This window comes from Crocuta crocuta, unplaced genomic scaffold (genome assembly GCF_008692635.1).
Source record: "Crocuta crocuta isolate KB4526 unplaced genomic scaffold, BGI_CrCroc_1.0 scaffold949, whole genome shotgun sequence".
Classification (NCBI taxonomy): domain Eukaryota; kingdom Metazoa; phylum Chordata; class Mammalia; order Carnivora; family Hyaenidae; genus Crocuta; species Crocuta crocuta.
The window spans coordinates 374,038-381,074 of NW_027531290.1; positions in this window are offsets into that span (position 1 = coordinate 374,038).

The following is a 7,037-nucleotide window of genomic DNA, read 5'->3' on the forward strand; positions in this document are numbered from 1 at the left end:
TTTAACCATGCTATTTTTGAATTTGATCCTTTCATATAATTTGATATCACTCCATACCACTTCAAGGATTTTGACTTCAATCATTTTATCAGGGTACTTTATTATTCCATTGTTTGTATGTGTATATGTATACAGGTGAATACTTCATACAATATCATAACCATTAAGAAAAAAATTTAATGCCTTCTTTCTCTCTTCCTCATTCTTTCTTTCTCCCCTCCCCTCCATGGTCTCTCTTGTCTTCTTAGAAAGAAGAGAAATACTGACAAATAGCATATGCTGACCAGAGCTAGACATCTACATAGGTAGATGACATGGAAGACACCCCCAGGGTAGTCAGACAACTAGAGACAAAAGATGTATATAGGCTGCACTGCTCAACCATGGAAAATTCCATTAACTAAGACAAGGATGTATGTGTATGTGGGAGAAGATGTGGTGTGTCTAACAAAATGGGATATATCATTTTCAGGTTTTTTTACTCTAATTATAACACTGTGATCTGAAGAGAGAGAGACGACAAGAGTAACACACTCCAAGCAGTCAGACAACTCTTGATATTAAGTACTTTTGCAGCACTGTAATAACCAAACCAGCCCCATGGAAAATTCCACCTTCAACTAAGGATAAAGCTCTCTCTCTCTCTCTCTCTTTTTCTGTGTGTGTGTGTGGTGTGTGTGTGTGTGTGTGTGTGTGTGTAACAAAATGTCAGAGGCCATTTTCAGCTTCATAAAAGATGTTGAAAATTACAAAGAATGAAATATATATAATTAGTAATCTTATCAGCCAGAAACATTTGGTATTAATATTTAGTTCTATAAACTTCCACATTTCTATTCTATTGCTATGGCTTGAATTGTACGCCTTTAACACATAATGCTGATGTCCTAATCACTGTTACCTATGAATGTGACCTGATGTGGAAATAGAGCCTTAGTGATATAATCAAGTTAAGATGAGATCATACTGGTTTAGGATCCTAATCCAGTATGACTGGTGTCCTCATAAGGAGAGAAGAAAAGAGATTTGGAGACAGAAAGAGAGAAATGCCATGGGAAGATACAGACACAAAGGGGAGAAGGCCATGTGAAGACAGAGACAGAGATTGGAATGATGTATTTACAAACTAAGGAATGCCAGTAGTTGCCAGTAACTACCAGATGCTAGAAAAGGCAACGAAGAATTCCTCCCCTACAGCCTTGATTTTTTACTTCTAGCCTTCATAACTGTGTACAGATTTCTCTTGGTTCAACCCACCTAGTTTGTGACATTTTGTTATGGCAGTTCTAGGAGCTAACACAATGTTGATACATTTTAAATAAACTATTTGAAAATAATCGGAAAAAACCTCCACAGTCTATTTAACATCCTTCCATGCTCATACTGTCTATATCATTATTTTGTTAATTGGTTGCAGAAGGAATAACTTCTGCATATTTTCAAATTTTTAATTTCATTTACTTTTCTGAGTATATAGGTAGTATATGTTTAGAGAAGCAAATAGCAGGATAAATCTGTAAAATAATATTTAATTGCCCTGTGACCCCACTCCTAGGTCCCTTTCCAAGATATTATCTATAAATAGTTTTTGTATATATTACTCCACGTATTTTTCACTTCAGATTCAATACCAAGAGAAATCTCTCATTTCTTCTCTTTCCCTCTGTCACTGTGAGATGCATATGTTTTATTGGTGTCTTATGCTTATATTTTTATTGAAGTGAAGTTAATATATAATATTATGTTAGCTTCAGGTGTACAACATAGAGTTTCAACATCTCTGTACATTACAAAATGGTTACAATAAATCTAGCTACTATCTGTCCCCACACAAAATTGTCACAGTATTAACAACTATACTCCCTATGCTATACATTACATCCCCATGTCTTATTTGTTTTATAACTGGAAGCTTATACCTTTTAATCCCCTTCCTCTACTTTGCCCAACTCCTAACAACTCCTCTCTGGCAATCACCAGACTGTTCTCTGTATCTAGGAGTCTATTTATGTTTTGTTTAGTTGGTTCATTTGTTTTGTTTTTTAGATTCCACATATAAGTAAAATCATATGGTATTTGTCTTTTTCTCACTTATTTAACTCAGCATAATATAATACCCTCTAGGTCCATCCATGTTGTTGTAAATGGTAAGATTTCATTTTTTTATAACTGAGTCACATTCCATTGTATACACATACGACACCTTCTTAACCATTCACCCACTGATTGTCACTTACATTGCTTTTGTATCTTGGCTATTGCAAATAATGCTGCAATGAACATAGGACTCCACATATCTTTTTAAGTTAATGTTTGAGTTTTCTTCAGATAAATACCCCAAAGTGAAATTGCTGGATCATATAAGAATGCTTTGTGAAGCACTGTCTATATTGGCAAAATACTGGAAGATAATATCCACCAATGGGTGGAAGCTTGAACCAATTGTTGTATATTCATAATAGAGCATTTTCTTCAGCTACCAGAGAAAGAATAAGTTACATCTATATTAATGACTTGGAGAGATATCATGATATACCAAGTAAAATATATACACACACATAGAATACTGATAAAAGTATAGAATAATACATGGTAGATTTCTGGAGTTTGGAGGTAAGGAAGGAAAATGCGTGTTTATGTGAAATCATATGTTTTTAATAAGAACATTATTTTATTCCATTGTTTTTAGTGAACACATGCTAAGTTTATAATTCTTGAAGAACATTTGATCACAGGTTGAAAAAATATACAAATTTGAAAACCTTTTAATATGAATGTATCAGTTGAAGAAAATATTATCATTTATTATAAGCTTAAAACTTATAATAACCTTAGTACCTAAAAGTTAAAAAAAACCATATTGTATAAACTCTGAATATTTAGTGCCATGAACATAGAAAATATGTTTAACTTATGAGTCATTTCACAGAAAAATCTCTATTTGTAATATACACTTTTTTCCTTAGAAGGGCCAAAACATCATTCAAGTAATGTGAATTATGAAATTTTATTTATTCAAAAATCCTCATTGATGACAGATAAAGGTTGGATAAAATTACTTAGGACGTGTTGTAATAGCATTAGCAGAAGCCAGATAAAAAGGATGTTACAAACAGCTCTTTTGAGAGGCTCTTCAGGGTCATTTACTTGCTTTTGCGATGTGTTTCCTTTTCAAATTTCTATTTCACCATGTAATTTGGAGTAGCTCCTGATTATAGTAAATGACCACTGTTCTACAAAATTTGATATCTTAGCAAAATGAAATAGCCTCGGTCACATTAATTTTCTTCTTGTCAACACATTGCTATCATCACAGTCTTTACTCTAATTTATTGTGGGGGGTATAACAGTGTCCGTATTCTCCCAGTCTGCTAAAGACTGGTAAATGACTGAGAACTGTTATGGTGTGTATATTACAAGTGGTACTGCCATGATGTCCCAGAGATTATCTGCAGCAGATTTTACTGGTCATGATCACAGCTTAGTGGACCACAATGTCTTTATGCATCATACATTAAATAGAATAATAAATTGAATGCTTCCTGTGTGCCAGGAATTGTGCTAAGCAATGCCCAAGCATAATATCATTTAAAATAAATAATTATCCAATTGGATAGGTATTATTATCTGTACTTTAAACCAAGGCTCAGGGTTTAAAGCCATTTTTCAGGCAGAAAATAGCAGAGCTAGAGCTTGAATTTAAGGCTTATGAACTCCAGCTGTATTCTTATAAACTATACTATTTCCTATAGTATCTGAGATATACATTACTGGAGTTCAACAGTACCTGGTTCTCCTCCATTTTATGCACATCAGAGGGGTATATTTCCTAGCCCTCTTCTAATTAGGAACAGCTGAAAACAGAAATTGTATTTTTTGTTTTCAGGTTGAAATATTTAATTGCTATGATGTTCATCATCACTACCAGGGAAATGCAAATCAAACTTACAATGAGATATGACCTCACATCTGTCAGAATGGCTAAAATCAACAAGACAAAAAACAACAGGTGTTAGCAAGGATGTGGAAAAAAAGAACACTCATGCAGTATTGGTCATAATGCAAACTGGTACAGCCACTGTGGAAAACAGTATGGAGCTTCCTCAAAAAGTTAAACAGAAATACCCTATGATCCAGTAATCACACTACTGGGTACTTACTCAAAGAATATAAAAACACTAATTCATAGTGATACATGCACCTCTATGTTTATAACAGCATTATTTACAATAGCCAAATTATGGAAGCTGACCAAGTGTCAATCAGTTGACACATGTATAAAGAATAGGTGTGGGGCACCTGGGTGGCTTAGTCGGTTAAGCGTCCGACTTTCGCTTAGGTCATGATCTCACAGTTCGTGGGTTTGAGCCCCGCGTCGGGCTCTGTGCTGACTGCCAGCTCAGAGCCTGGAGCCTATTTCGGAGTCTGTGTCTCCCTCTCTCTCTGACCCTCCCCTGCTCACACTGTCTCTCTCTCTCTCTCCTAGAAATAAATAAAACATTAAAAATTAAAAAAAAAAAGAATAGGTGTTTTATATGTATATATAATACTCCATTGTACAATGTAATACAATGGAATATTATTCAACCACAAAAAAAGAATGAAATCTTGCCATTGCAGCAACATAGATGGAGCTAGAGAGTATAATGCTAAGCTAAATAAGTCAGTCAAAGAGAGACAAATACCATGTGATTTCACATATATGTAGAATTTGAGAAATAAATGAGCAAAGGGAAAAGAGAGAGAAAGAAAGAGAGAGGGAGGGAGATAGAGAGAGATAAATCAAGAAACAGACTGTTAACCATAGAGAATGGACTGATGGTTGTCATGATGAGCACAGGGTGATGTATGGAATTGTTGAATCACTATATTGTACATCTGAAATTAATATAACACTTTATATGTTAACTAACTGGAATTAAAACAAAAGACTTAAAAAAAGAAATATTTAATTGCTAACGTGCAACTCTCTTGTCACCTCTCTTTTCTAGTTGCAGCAACTTGCGGAGACATTTTGTTGAGATGCTAGTCTAGAGCTTCCAGTTTAAAGTAGCTTGATTACTCAGTCACCATATAGAGGGAAGTTATTCTGGAGCTGCCTGAATTCACAATGATGTAATTTGTGCAAGTCAGAAGCATGTTTTTGTTGTGTTAAACTACTGAGACTGTAGGACTGTTTGTTACTATAGCTTGAGCTTAACCCACCTGATTAATACAGAAACTGGTACTAAAAGTGCAGTATTGACATAATGACAACCTGAAATGTGACATTGGCTGAGTGTTTTTGTGGTAGGAGTTTTCAGTGGCGATAATTTGGTGAAATTATAACTTATAATAGACCCAGCACATATGATTAGGGAGTTTGCAGGTATAAGGGAAGAGTTTGGCAAACAATGCTAGTAGGGAAATATTATAGGGGAAGAGGCTAGAAAACAATGTTATACTGTTCATGGTAGTGATAGTGGTGTTTGTTGATTGCTGCTGGTTTGACTGGTGTGATGGCTCATTTTATGTGTCAACTGGTCTGGGCTAAGGCATGCCCTCTTAGCTGGTAAAACATCGTTTCTGGCTGTGTCTATGAGGAAGTCTCCAGAAGAGATTAGGATTTAAATCAGTAGACTGAGTAAATATTGCCCTCACCAATGTGGGTGGGCGTCCATCATCTGTTGAGGGCCTGAATGGAACAAAAAGGTGAAGAAAGGGCAATTCATTCTCTCTGCTCAGGCTGAGACACTCTTTTTCTTCTGGCCATGTATATCAGCACTCCTGGTTTTGGGCTCTGAAATTCAGACTGGGAATTGCACTCAGCCCCCAATTCTTAGGCCTTCAAACTCAGACTGAACTATACCACTTATTTTCCCATTATTCCAGCTTGCAGATGGCAGACTGAGTGACTTCTTGGCCTCCATGACAGCATGAAGCAATTCCTATAATAAGCCTCCTTTTATACATATCTATATATGTCCTATTGGATTTGTTTCCCTGGTGAGCCTAGATTAGTATAATTGGCAAGAATAGTACAGGAAAGAGGTGAGCTCAGTAAAGAATTAGCTGATTTGCAAATAGCAATAAAGGGGAATAGAGAGTATATGAATTTCAGGTATTTTATGGTTGGAAAACTCAACTGGGTTTCAACGTTGAACTGTAAAGAAAAAAGTTTGTGAAGGCTTGTGATGGGCNTTTTTTTTTTTAAAGTTTCCATTAAATTTAATCAATTCTGCTATTACAGCACGAACAGTCATATATAACATGTGAATAATATGTGACTGTGTTACAGTACAATTTTATTTGCTAAAACAGCACATTGGTTATAGTTTGTGGATTTTTTTATTTATTTTTTATTTTTTACAAATAGTTTAACATCTTAATGAGATGGTCTTTTCACAGAAGACTGACAACCTCAAGTTAATCCACATTAAAGAAATATGGAGATATGGGGACAAGAAAGAAAAACACAAGCTATAGCAAATTGGAGAAATATACTTGCGAAAGAAGTATGGGTGTAGTTATTGGCACATGTTGCTGACTGAAATGAAAGCAAAATTTTTGAGACAATTGAACTGTTAAACAAATCATAGGCCTAAATGAAGAAAGCCTGTGAAAAAGACTTAAACCAATCCTTTAACTCCAGCATTGAAATAGTCTAGGCCATCAAGCTCAATTTAGGCCATATGACTTAAAACAATCATTAGGCTACCAAAATTCTACAGACAAGAAGAAGGCTGNCATGCAGCCACAGAGAACAATTAACACAAAAACTGATAGAGAAAAGAATCATGGCCAAATGAAGGAACACCTCCAATCTCCTGGGTAAGAGATATTCACAATACCTGTTATATATGTGTGACTTCTTTTTGTCTCCCATTATTTGTCTCTGCGAAGGAGAGTATTTAGAGTGGTTATTCTTTCCTTGTTCCACAACTGTATATTGGGGTCAGGTAGAGGGCAGATGACTTGACATTTTAATTCATAGGTCTTAGGAGTAAGGAGAGCCACAACTTGATCTGATGGAAGGAATACTGCAAATCATCTGCAGA